The sequence below is a fragment of the Triticum urartu genome, chromosome 1A (genome assembly GCF_056163025.1).
Source record: "Triticum urartu cultivar PI428250 chromosome 1A, HENAU_Tu73, whole genome shotgun sequence".
Classification (NCBI taxonomy): domain Eukaryota; kingdom Viridiplantae; phylum Streptophyta; class Magnoliopsida; order Poales; family Poaceae; genus Triticum; species Triticum urartu.
In genome coordinates, this window is record NC_141873.1 from 235,737,974 (window position 1) to 235,752,289 (window position 14,316).

Sequence of the window (14,316 nt, forward strand, 5' to 3'; positions counted from 1 at the left end):
TTCTTCTCCCCAAAACTGTTGCTGCTCCCCCTTCCCACGTCCTTACTGCTACTGTTCTTGCGCCCATGTTGCTGCTCCTCTCACGACACTGCATGGCCTAGGCTGAAGCTTTTCTCTGAACTCAAACTAATGTTGCTTCTCTTCTCTCTTTCATTCTTGCAAATTTCTGAAAAGGTGGACCTTGTGTACTATTCTGAACACCCAATTTGTGCCCTTTTTTATGTATTCATTTCTGCTATATATGTGAAACTGTGAGTTGTTAAGCTGATCATTTTCGAGTAGACTTGTACTGCCATATATTGCGAGTCATCTATATTTATAAATTCGTGCTTGTGGTTAATTCTAGTAACCGTGGTGTTGAATATTCGTGATTGTGGTTAATTCTAGTATATGTGGTGTTGCATATTCATGATTGTGGTTAATTCTCTGAATTTCTGTAAACACTGAGAAGTGTATGTGTTGTAATGTTCAGATCAGACTAGTACTTGAGGTTGCTATTTGTTCAGTATCATACTTGTAAGATATAGTGCTTGTTATGTGTGATCAGTGCTAGCTTTGTCCTTTTGACATATATGTTGGTGATGTGAAGGTTCTTTCTCTCGTCACACAATTATGTTTCTTCCCCCTGTTATATGTTAGCAAGTTATATAAATGTTCATGTCTTTTTAATTCCCTTTTGTCATTGATGTTTGTCTATGTTGGTGTTTTAATTTCTCAAGCATTACGAAAATACCAAAAAGATTGTTGAAGATAATCTGAACCTCCTTGCTTCTTTGTCATTTCCTTTGTTGATGATCCTTGTTAGAGTTAGGTTTATTTCTTGTTTTGATCACGCAATATCATGTTACCTAGCTTTAGCCGAGCGTAGCCGCTGATCGCCTAGTCCCTGTGGGGAACACAACATCCACAGTTTGGGCATGAAAAACCCACTGTACTTACAATGGATCAACGAGTGATATTATTATACTCCTTATACTCTAGAATGGTCTAAATCTCTCTATTTATTCCACCCATAAAGCGTGCAAGCATAGCTTCATTCTCCTCAACAATACCACATCTAATCATGCCTGTTTGTAATTCCTGATAATATTCTTCTACGGAATTTTTTCCTTGTGTTAAACGCTACAATTTTTGAATTAATTCACGTTGATAATATGGTGGAACCCAACGAGTACGCATAGAAGTTTTCAAAGCAGCCCAAGTAGCTGGAATAGGATATAATCTACAATGTTCAGACCACCAAACACATGCAAAGCTAGTGAAAGCACAAACAGTAGCAGGAACACGTCTCTCCTTAGGATATTGTAAACATGTAAATCGTTGTTCAGTTTCAAACTCCCAAGTAAGATATATATCAGGAACATATCTACCCTCAAATGGTGGAATATTCAATTTCAGTTTAGGGAGATGGTCATGATCTCGTACCTGAGGGGGAGCCCTACCATTGCCATTATTTGCATGTGGACGACCTGGTGGTTGTGGTGCTGGTGGTTGCACGTAGTTTTGATTTTGATCAACCTCATCCTCGTACTCTCCTGCATAATCATCCTCCTCCGCATCAGCAGCAGGAGCCACAGAAGTATCAACAGCAGCACCAACAGTTTGGCCAGGCGTAAGAGGGACACGGCTCGCTCGGCGGAGGGTTGTTTTACGACATGGAGGTAGTCGTTGTTGTTGTGGTTGTTGTAGTTGTTGTTGTAGAGGTGCGTTAGGTGCAACCAGTGGTGGTGGTGGAAGACGCGCGAGCAATTCATTAAACTTGTTTCGAACGTCTTCTCCATGCCATCTATCTTCTCCATGGCCACTTCAAATCTGTTTAGCACATCTTGCACCTGTCCACTCATCATTTGCTGAAATTTATCATGCAACTCCTTATTCGTCATGTTCTCCCACTGAGTCTCGTCGGCTTGTGATCCTGCCATGGTTAGTAGCAATAGAAACACACAAGAATATGATCCTACAGAGTACTAACAAGAGATGGTGGTGGGTGTCACAAATCCGTCAAGCAAATCACAATTTCTTACCAGTTCTTACCCAGCAGCAGGCGGTGATCGGCAACCGTCGTAGTCAAAACTCTCAAAGCTTGGATAGATTGATTACCAGGGAGAGTCAAACACACGGCGTAGATGTATGTGGAGCTGGGAAGGCTTATATAATATGGTAGCAAAAAGGGTCAGCAATAATCAATTCAGAGATGCAAAGTTGAATAAACGCTCAACGACGGTACTGTGCTGGTCCTAGGCTAGACCGTGCTAGAGACGCGAGCCTAGAACACTAACAAAATCACGAGTTGCACGTAAATAAGGGAAATGCACACTCTAGAATTTTTTTTGCTCTGTTTTTTTGGCGCTCCTTTTCCCCCTTTTTGTGAAAAATTACTGTAATGGTGAGTGTCTCAAAACTATTCCCTCGTCAAACTGATAGGATGGGCATGAAATTTTTTTTGACTTTTTTTCGGAAATCAGGGCAGCGACAATGAAAAAGTGTGGCAAAAAATCAATATGATGGCACATGTCTCAAAAGACTCAGAAACGCCTAAATATAGGATAGGGAAAACATATTTTTGCCTAAGAACTGTCCGGGGGTCCCCAGACAATTTTTTTCCGAAACCTACTCATGCAAGGAAACACGAATCGGAAATTAGACGGATCTCGATAACAAACCTAATATGAAAGGAACTCGGATTGGTGGTGGATGTAGAGTGGTAGGATACGGCAGCGGTGGTGGTATATGGATATGGATTGGTGGTGGTATATGGATACGGAATGGTGGTGGTATATGGATACAGATTGGTGATGGTATATGGAGATGGATCGGTGGCGGATAAGTGGTGGTGGTAGATGGCAGGGGCGATGATGATGGTGTGGCAGCAGAATGACAACTTATGACCAGAACTCGAAACTCTAAAAGACTAGACTCTAAGACCAGCAACTAGACACGACAATGCAACCGCAAATTCAACAAAGCAAAATACTGAAATGACTAGGCAAAGGCTCAGACTGGTTCGGATATGATGAAGTACCCCTAATTTTTTTGGGCTTTTTCATGGACTGTAGGTATGAAGAACAGACTCGATCTAAACTACGAAAAACTGTAAAATCTCACCGGGCAACCTGAAAATCTAATACCACTTGATAGAGGCGAAGGTGTCCCGATGTTTCGATGAGATGGTGGCTATCATTTTCGGTGGGAGTCGACCTTGACGATCCGACTACGAATGTGCGAGACGTCGCGCCTTAGCGATCGCTAAACCAACTTCCGAGGGTTATTGACCACGCCGGAGCACGATCAACCTGACCACGAGGGTCTGTTTCCTGCGAGCAAACGAAGAACAAGCAAGAAAGTAATATTGCAATCTAGATATTGCGAATATAAGAGGAAAGCTTTATTGATCAAGGTGGGGTTCTGTGACGCCTTTGTATGGTCATTGAGCACAAACAAAGTACACGAAGTTGCAGCTATGGCGAACTTTAATCTAAACAAAACCCAAAGTTTAAACGATGCCCTAAGGGCTATATATATGGAGGAAGAGGGGGGAATTTCGTGGCCCTTGGAGGCGGGGTCCGAAACCAACCCTGTCTCTTGTTTCCCCACACATGCGGACTCTAAAAACAGCCTATACTTAAGTATTACAAAAATACATGGGCCTGGCCCAATAATAAAGTTACGCATCACCTAGAATAGCCACTGGACGAAATTTATGAAGTGGCATCTTGTATATTTCGTCCAAGGCTTCATGCACCCCTTATGGTGGCTTCAAAGTCCTGAAATCATCACTTGTAACTCCGTTCTTGATCCCCATGCGCATGCCATCATGTCCATGCTTAGTCTTGCTCCAGTGTTCACCCCTCTTATCCATGCCAGGCCCTTCCTTTGTAAGCAAAACAAATGTATCCAATTTAGGCAGCATCATATTCTCATGAACATTAGAATCATTACCAAGAAACGAATGTACGTGATAATTTAATTGGTGTGCACGAGCTCTAGTAATTGGTCCAGTATGTATAGCAGCAGGGGCTGTGGGTGAAACACTGGTATTGATGTCCTCATCATCCTCCCCTTCTTGAAATGAAGTCATCCCCGACGGAAGCTCATCTTCCTTACCCAAATAAGGCTTCAAATCTGCAATGTTAAAAGTGGGACTAACCCCAAAATCTGCAGGCAGCTCAAGTTTATATGCATTATCATTTATTTTCTTTAACACCTTAAAAGGACCATCAGCACGTGGCATTAGCTTTGATTTGCGCGAATTAGGAAATCTATCCTTACGCAAATGTAACCAAACAAGATCTCCAGGTGCAAACACAACATGTTTTCTACCCTTATCTCCAGCAAGTTTATATTTAGCATTCATACGCTCAATGTTTTCCTTAGTTAACTCATGCATTTTTGAAATCAATTCAGCACATTCTTTAGCACCATAATTAACCTTCTTTGAAGATGGAAGAGGCAACAAATCAATAGGTGCACGAGGTAGGAAACCATACACAATTTCAAAAGGGCACATCTTAGTAGTAGAATGCATTGAACAATTATAAGAAAATTCAATATGAGGCAAGCATTCTTCCCACATTTTCTTATTATTATTCGAAACAGCCCTAAGCATAGTAGACAATGTTCTATTGACTCCTTCAGTTTGTCCATCAGTTTGGGGGTGACAAGTAGTACTAAAAAGCAGTTTAGTGCCCAACTTAGCCCATAAACTATCCAAAAGTGGCTAAGAAATTTGGTATCACGATCTAAAACAATAGTATTTGGCACACCATGCAAGCGAATAATTTCACAAAAGAACAAATCAGCAACATTAACAACATCATCGCTTTTATGACATGGTATAAATTGTGCCATTTCCGAGAACCTATCCACGACAACAAATATGCTATCCCTCCCCTTCTTTGTTCGAGGTAAACCTAAAACAAAGTCCAGAGATATATCCTCCCAAGGAACACTAGGTACAGGCAAAGGCATATATAAACCATGAGGATCGAGTTGTGACTTAGCTTTTTGACATGTAGTGTAGCGAGCAACAAAACGCTCAACATCCCGTCTTATCTTTGGCCAAAAGAAATGTGTAGCAAGTACGTCCTCCGTCTTCTTCACGCCAAAGTGTCCCATTAATCCTCCTCCATGCGTCTCCTGCAACAACAAAAGACGAATGGAGCTAGCCGGAATGCATAGCTTGTTAGCACGAAACACAAATCCATCATTAATGACGAACTTGTTCCACGTTCTTCCTTCTTTACAATTCTGCATTACATCTTTAAAATCAGCATCATGCACATATTGATCTTTGATGGTCTGCAAAGAAAATATTTTGAAGTCAAGTTGTGAAAGCATAGTATAGCGTCAAGACAATGCATCAGCAATAACATTTTCTATACACTTCTTCTGTTTAATGACATAAGGGGAAGTCTCAATGAATTCAACCCATTTAGCATGTCTACGATTCAGTTTAGCTTGACTATTAACATGTTTCAAAGATTCATGATCAGAATGTATAACAAATTCTTTGGGCCATAAAATGTTGCCATGTTTCTAAAGTCCGAACAAGAGCATATAATTCTTTATCATAAGTAGAATAATTCAGACTAGGCCCACTCAATTTTTCAGAAAAGTATGCAACAGTTTTGCCATCTTGTAATAACACACCTCCTAATCCAATTCCACTAGCATGACATTCAAGATCAAAAGTCTTATTAAAATCGGGAAGTTGGAGTAAAGGAGCATGTGTCAACTTACCTTTCAATTCCGTGAAGGCTTCTTCCTGTGGGGTACCCCAAACAAAAGGTACATCCTTCTTTGTACGCTCATTGAGAGGTGCAGCACTGGTGCTGAAATCTCTCACAAAACGCCTATAGAATCCAGCAAGGCTAAGAAAACTCCTTACTTGTGTGACTGTTTTGGGCTGCGGCCAACTCTCAATAGCTTCAATCTTGGCTTTATCAACTTCAATTCCCTGTGGAGTAACAACATAGCCAAGAAAAGATACTCGGTCGGTGTAGAACATGCACTTCCCAAGGTTACCAAACAAACGTGCATCACGTAGAGCAATAAAAACATCATGTAAATGTTCCCAATGTTCCTCCAAGGATCTGCTATAAATTAGTATATCATGAAAATAGACTACCACAAATGTCCAATGAAAGCACGTAAAACTTCGTTCATTAATCTCATGAAAGTACTAGGTGAACCCAAAAGGCATGAATAACCACTCATATAATCCAAACTTAGTTTTAAATGTTGTTTTCCATTCATCTCCCAATTTCATACGAATTTGATGGTATCCACTACGCAAATCAACTTTGGAGAATATTGTAGAGCCACTCAATTCATCAAGCATGTCGTCTAGCCTAGGAATAAGATGACGATAACGAATAGTAATATTATTAATGCCTCTACAATCAACACACATACGCGACGTACCATCCTTTTTTGGCACTAAAAATGATAGGAACATCACAAGGACTAAGGGATTCGCGTATATAACCTTTGTCGAGCAGCTCCTGTACTTGACGCATAATCTCCTTCGTCTCCTCTGGATTGGTACGGTATGGCTCATGGTTGGGTAATGATGCACCGGGAATTAAGTCAATTTGATGCTCAATCCCTCGAATAGGTGGTAATCCTGGTGGCACGTCTTGTGGGAAGACGTCAGCGAACTCCTGCAAAATGTTAGTGACAGCAAGGGCCAAAGAGGAAGGCACATCCTCGAATGAAAATAATGCCTCTTTGCACACAAAAGCATAGCAAACAGATTTGCTAAAATCTAGATCATCAATATTAGAGTTGGTGGCAAGTAAACATGCACTTTTCAATTTAATTTCAGAAGCAACACTAGATGGTTTATTATTAGGCTTCATTTGTTGCTCAAATTCTTTTTGCCACAATCTGATTTTCACTATTAGTTTGCTCCTATTTTGCTTTATTAGCTCTATTAATATCATCTTTCAAAATGGAATCAGGAGTCATCGGAAGCAAAGTAATATTTTTGTCCTTATGAACAAGAGTATACTTATTGTTTCTACAATCGTGTATAGAATTTTTATCAAATTTCCATGGTCTACCAAGTAATAAGGAACATGCTTGCATAGGTACCACATCACAATCAACATAATCAGCATATGTAGAGACACTAAAATGCACATGAACCGTTGTTCTTGAACCATTGGATGTAGTAAGGATGTGGATGCAGTCTTGTGGTGAGAGAAAGCTTCTCCACCATCTCCATGCTAGCCAAGTTGTTGCAGCTCCCTCCATCTATGATGACGCGAATAGAACGTTCCTTCACAACTCCCTTTGTATGGAGCAAATTATGCCTCTGATTTTGCTCAGCTTGTGTAACCTGCACACTCAAGACACGTTGAGCAACTAAACATTCATACCTATCAGCATCTTCAGCAGCCATGTATTGCGTCTCATGATCAGAATCATCTCCACCATGTTCTTCATGTGTAATAAGAGCCAAAGTCTCCTCATCATAGTCACTAGCGGACTCATACCCACCATCCTCAGTAGCAATCATCACACGCTAAGATTTGCATTCTCTCGCAAAATGTCCTCTTCCCTTACAACGACGACAAATAATATCACTTGTGTGCCCTGTTGATGCCATGGAAGAAGAAGAGCTCTGCGCAGGCCCGGCAGGTGTTCTCTTAGCAGATAGTGGTGGTTGTGCCTGCTTTCTTGTATCACGGATGGAGGTGGCACCTGATGGAGGTGCTGGAGTAGTGGAAGTAGAGGATGCACGTGGTGTCCATGATGAAGATCGACCTGCAGAAAAGTTAGTTCGCGCCAATTCATGTCGATCCTGCACTTCACATTCAGATTTACAAGCAAGATGGAATAAGCGAGTGATAAGCACATTTCATATATATAATTTTGGCATACAGATATACCATTTATTGAGTTCTGACCATCAATTCTTGCTAATAAATACTGAATATTTGAATGATAATCATACAAGAGCATGTTGACTAGTGCATTGTTTCTTTTGCAGAAAAGTGCACAAAGGCACTATAATTGTCAAGTCGTTCTACTATGTGGCTAACGAGAAGAGAGAAGGGCATGAAAGAAGTGAAGAAAGGGACCTGAGCATGATGGAAAGAAGAAACCAAGGGCCAAAACTCAAGAAAGAAGGGATCTACTTGAGGCAAAAGAAGAAAAGGAGAAGGGCCAAAATTGCAAAGTGGCAGATTAGAGGAGGGGTCAAAATCCCTAGCGGCAGCCAATCCCCATCGGGCTGGCCACATCTCTCTGTCCCTCACCCCTCCTTCTCCACCTCCGGCCGCTGCCGCGGCCAGCCCATCATGGCGGCGCGCCAACAGCACCCCCACCATTACCTCACGCCACCAGCTCCACTTCGCCGCCGCACCATCCATCCACCACACTACCAGCAGCCTCCATCCACCGCCACACCTCGTGTGCCCGATCTGATAGGCGTCTGGTCCTCCGCGCAACTCCACTCCTTCTCCATCTCTCTCTGCTGCCTTTCTTCTCTTACCTCTGCTGCTACCTGCTGTTTCGCCTCGCCTTCCTCAACCTTCTGCTGATCCTCCCATCTTCAACCTGCAATTCTTCTACGTCCTTCGTCCCTTGCTGTTGTCCCTCTCCTCTTCACCTGCTGAGATCTCTCTCTCCCACATATTTGCTGCTGCCCCTGTTGAACCCTCCATGCTGCTGCTGCTGCTCCTTCTTCTCCCCAAAACTGCTGCTGCTCCCACTTCCCACGTCCTTACTGCTGCTATTCTTGCGCCCATGTTGCTGCTCCTCTCACGACACTGCATGGCCTAGGCTGAAGCTTTTCTCTGAACTCAAACTACTGTTGTTTCTCTTCTCTCTTTCATTCTTGCAAATTTCTGAAAAGGTGAACCTTGTGTACTATTCTGAACACCCAATTTGTGCCCTTTTTTATGTATTCGTTTCTGCTATATATGTCAAACTGTGAGTTGTTAAGCTGATCAGTTTCGAGTAGACTTGTACTGCCATATATTGTGAGTCATCTATATTTATAAATTCGTGCTTGTGGTTAATTCTAGTAAACGTGGTGTTGCATATTCGTGATTGTGGTTAATTCTAGTATATGTGGTGTTGCATATTCGTGATTGTGGTTAATTCTCTGAATTTCCGTTAACATTGAGAAGTGTATGTGCTGTAATGTTTAGATCAGACTAGTACTTGAAGTTGCTATTTGTTCAGTATCGTACTTGTAAGATATAGTGCTTGTTATGTGTGATCAGTCCTAGCTTTGTCCCTTTGCATATATGTTGGTGATGTGAAGGTTCTTTCTCTCGTCACACAACTATGTTTCTCCCCCCTGTTATGTGTTAGCAAGTTATATAAATGTTCATGTATTTTCATTTCCCTTTTGTCATTGATGTTTTTCTATGTTAGTGTTTTAATTTCTCAAGCATCACGAAAATACCAAAAAGATTGTTGAAGATAATCTGAACCTCCCGTTGCTTCTTTGTCATTTCCTTTGTTGATGATCCTTGTTAGAGTTAGGTTTATTTCTTGTCTTCATCACGCAATATCATGTTACCTAGCTTTAGCCGAGCCTAGCCGCTGATCGCCTAGTCCCTGTGGAGAACACGACATCCACAGTTTGGGCATGAAAAGCCCACTGTACTTACAATGGATCATTTTGACGCTGTTGCTGGGGACTAGCGTCGAGCGATTTTGTTAGGCTATAGACTAGGTTTTTCTTGTTTTTCCCTTTGTGCTATATATATGTGATATATCTCTAACCCCTAACCCTTGTTCAAGTTATTTTCTCTTTCTTTGCTTGGTCATTCTGCAGGTTATTGCATCTTCTTAGATATGGCTTACTATTCAGATCACCATGCTTATGCGAGCAACACTACAAAATCACCATGCTTATGCGAGCAACACTACAAACAGCACAGAAAGTATTCAAGACCTGATAACTAAGATTTCCCATCGATTAGATGATTTAGCTTGGCAGCGAGAAGTAGTTTTTGAGGATAGGCCTAGCTCTTATGAGGATAGGCCTAGCTCTTATGATCCTTATTATAGAGGCCATCCTTATGTTGCTCCCACCTGCCATATTCGTGGATTTCAGGGCCATTCACCTGCTGAAAGTCAGCGTGGTTACTCTCACCCTCCCTATTGTTATGGCATGAGCTTCGCCCCACATCCTAGCTCATACCAAAACAATTACTCATATGGGTGGCCTGAAAACCAGAATATGTCATATAGGAGCAACAACCTTGAGATCTCACCGTTTGCTTCTAGTAATCATATGCAGGGATTTAGGTATGAAGAGGAGAGCAACAACTATGCACCACAACAATTTTATTCACCTCCTACTCATATACCTCAACACCAGGAGATGTGTCCAATGGAGTTAAATGGTCCTCCACTTGGTCAACCAACAACTCCAGCACATGTTGAGAAATCTCATGCACAAGTGCCCACACAAGATGACTTTGATGATATAGACAAGCTCACATTGCTTAGTCTCGAGTTCACTTGGAGTGCTGAAGATGATCCAATTAGGCCGATGATACTAGAGGAAATGAAGAAGATCAAGAGTGGAAAGAGCTAGTGAAAGAAGTAAGGAAAATTGAGAAGAATATCAATGCCGGGTGCACTATCTCATCCCTCCTTGAGCTAAGTGTTGCTGGGATATCCCTTGTGGTGTGTGAGGTTTCAACACCGTCACATTCAGCTGAGCAAGATAGCGAGAGTCCAGAGGAAGAGACACTTCAGATCCAAGAAGAAATACTTGAAGACAAGGAACAAGATGATCCTGAGCTGCATGTAACGCCCACGATGCGGCTATATCTCCCACGTGTCGAAGCACGACTTAGAGGCATAACCGCATTGTAAGCAATGTCGCAAGAGGGGTAATCATTACACATCCCATGTACTGAATAAGGAAAGAGGAACATAGTTGGCTTACAATCGCCACTTCACACAATACATGATAATAACATTACAACAACCAAAATACAATCAAGGTCCGACTACGGAACCAAAATAAAAGAAGACTACCCCTAATGCTATAGATCCCTGGTCATCCCAACTGGGCTCCACTACTGATCAACTGAAATGAAACAACACAACGAACAAGGTCTTCATCGAGCTCCTCCTTGAGCTCGGTTGCGCCACCTGCACGATATCATCGGCACCTGCAAACTGGTTTTGGAAGTAATCTGTGAGTCACGGGGACTCAACAATCTCACACCCTCGCGATCAAGACTATTTAAGCTTATAGGTAGGTAGAAGGTATGTGAGGTGGAGCTGCAGCAAGCACTAGCATATATGGTGGCTAACATACGTAAATGAGAGCGAGAAGAGAAGGCAAAGCACATTCGAGAAATCTATGATCAAGAAGTGATCCTAGACTACTTACGTTCAAGCATAACTCCAACACAGTGTTCACTTCCCGGACTCCACCGAAAAGGGACCATCACGGCTACACACGCGGTTGATGCATTTTAATTAAGTTAAGTGTCAAGTTTTCTACAACTGGACATTAACAAATTCCCATCTGCCCATAACCGCAGGCACGGCTTTCGAAAGTTCAAATCCCGGCAGGGTTGTCCCAACTTAGCCCATCACAAGCTCTCACGGTCAACGAAGGATATTCCTTCTCCCAAGACAATCTGATCAGACTCAGAATTCCGGTTACAAGTCATCTCGACAATGGTAAAAAAAGACCAGCAAAGCCACCCAGATGTGCCGACAAATCCCGATAGGAGCTGCACATATCTCATTCTCAGGGCACACCGGATGAGCAAGACGTCGGGTTGGCATAAACCCTAGTGGTCCACGGGGCGCCGGACATCGCTCAGGTTGGACCAACACTTAGAGAAGCACTGGCCCGGGGGGGTTAAAATAAATATGACCCTTGGGTTGGCCGACCCAAGGGAAAGAAAAGGCTAGGTGGCAAATGGTAAGACCAATGTTGGGCCTTGCTGGAGGAGTTTTATTCAAGGCGAACTGTCAAGGGGTTCCCATTATAACCCAACCATGTAAGGAACACAAAATCAAGGAACATAACACCGGTATGACGGAAACTAGGGCGGCCAGAGTGGAACAAAATACCAGGCATAAGGCCGAGCCTTCCACCCTTTACCAAGTATATAGATGCATTAATTAAATAAGAGATATTGTGATATCCCAACAAAATATCCAAGTTCCAACAAGGAACAAACTCCAATCTTCACCTGCAACTAACAACGCTATAGGAGGGGTTGAGCAAAGCGGTAACATAGCCAAACAATGGTTTGCTAGGAGAAGGTGGGTTAGAGGCTTGGCTGAGCAATATGGGAGGCATGATATAGCAAGTGGTAGGTATCGCAGCATAGGCATAGCAATAGAGCGAGCAAGTAGCAAGCAAAGATAGAAGTGATTTCGAGGGTATGGTCATCTTGCCTGAGATCCCGCAAGGAAGAAGAACGAGTCCATGAAGAAGACAAACGGACGTAGACGAACGGATCCTGACAAACGCGACGTTATCGGAACCAACTCGAAGAAGCAACTCCGGAAAGAAGCACACAACATAGTAAACAACCATCACATAAACATGGCATGATGCACAACAAGTATGATGCATGTCCGGTTTAAATATGCATGGCATGGCAAAGTGCACAAACAATCCTGCAAATTAAGTGGAGCTCAATATGCAACTCTGTTGCATAGTGATGAAACACCACGTGACTTATTTAGTTCTCTCTCGTTTATGTACCTAGCAATATTAAATGTTGATTAACATGGCAAAAGGTGAAGCATATGAAAACTACCTATCTAAGCAAGTTTAAATGAGGCCGGAACAACAAGCAACAAGTCCGGGGAATCCTCATGTGCATATTTATGGATTTGGTACTGTTCTGCCCTAAGCACAATTTTAGAGTTGTTAAACATGCAAAGTAAAGCCATCATGTTAAACTAGGCATTTTTCCACCCCATTTACATATAAAGTTTATTAGGTTTGGAGCTGCGGTTAAATAGTTATGAATTAAAGCATTTTAGCATGTCATATGGGCAAAATTACACAAACAACATTTTAAACATTTTAAACGTGGATGAAAGTTCCAAATCATGAAACTAGACAAAATTCTAGGCATGTTACATATATAATTTATTTGGATCCGATGGACGGTTGTGGAGTTATTATATGCATGAAGTTTAGGGACTTTTCTGCAAAACGGTAAACCTCTGGATAAATAGAAAAATTCGTAGCAGCAGAAAAAAACACTATGGGCCGAATCTGGTGCTCTGCTGGGATAAATAGAGAGGAGGGGCTGGAGCTATGCTCACATTGGACCCCAGAAGCGGAGAAGGCCTGGACGCTGGCTGCGGGCCACGTAGGCGGATCGAGCCGAGGCAGGGTATAGTCAACGCGCTCGGGAGCGCTGACCCCATCGATGCAGGCGTGCGGCTGGAGACGAACAGGGGTCACGCCAGGGGAAGGAGGGCTCGAAGCAGGGGGGTTGGCGCTGGTCGTTGTCGACCCTGCACGCAGAAGCATGCAGAAGCAAGGGAGGCCGGCGATGAGGGCTTTGGGAGGTCGATCCGGGTCGGATCTGGTCGCCTCGAGGCTTGGGCACACCAGAGCTTCGAGCTAGAGGCGGCGGACGGCATCCATGACCATGGCGGTTTGAGGACTTGGCAAGGCGGAGGGAGGCGGATACGCAACGGCGGGGATGCAGCACGAGGACGGCGTCGTCGAAACCTTGTCCATAGAGGCAGAGAGGGAGCAGAGAGATTAGGGAGGTGGGAGAAGGAGGAAGGAAAAGGATAAGGGCGGTGAGGGCTAGCCTGCTGCTGCAGCTTGGGTGGCCGGCGACCACCGGCAAGGCAGAGGCGCGAGGACGAGGAGGCACAACCTCGTGCGTATCCTCGGGCACGCGGGCGTGGAGAAGGAGCTCGAGCTCCTGGTTGCTGCTGGTCGAGGAGGGCCGTGGGAATCACTGGTTGGAGGGGATGGATCGATGGAATTGGGGGTGACGAGTGGTTGGCCTGATTGGAAAATCAAGGAAGGATTTTGGATCGGGAGGGGATCACGATGAGGATTTGGAAAGTGGCGGCGCGAGGGGGAAGGATGGGACAGCTCTCCTTGATTTTAGTGTTGGACTAATACATATATAGCATGTGGATATTTGGGTAGGGCCTACCTCGTCCCTCCGATCGTAATCGGGCAGTCAAGAAAAAAATATGTTAGGAAGTCCAATTAACAAAACGGAGACGTTCTGTAGATGTTTGGGCATGATCCGGACCCAACGGTGACGACTGCCCGGGTCATGTCCGGGGAAGTTTCGGACACGCACGTGAGGGGTTCGATGCACTTTG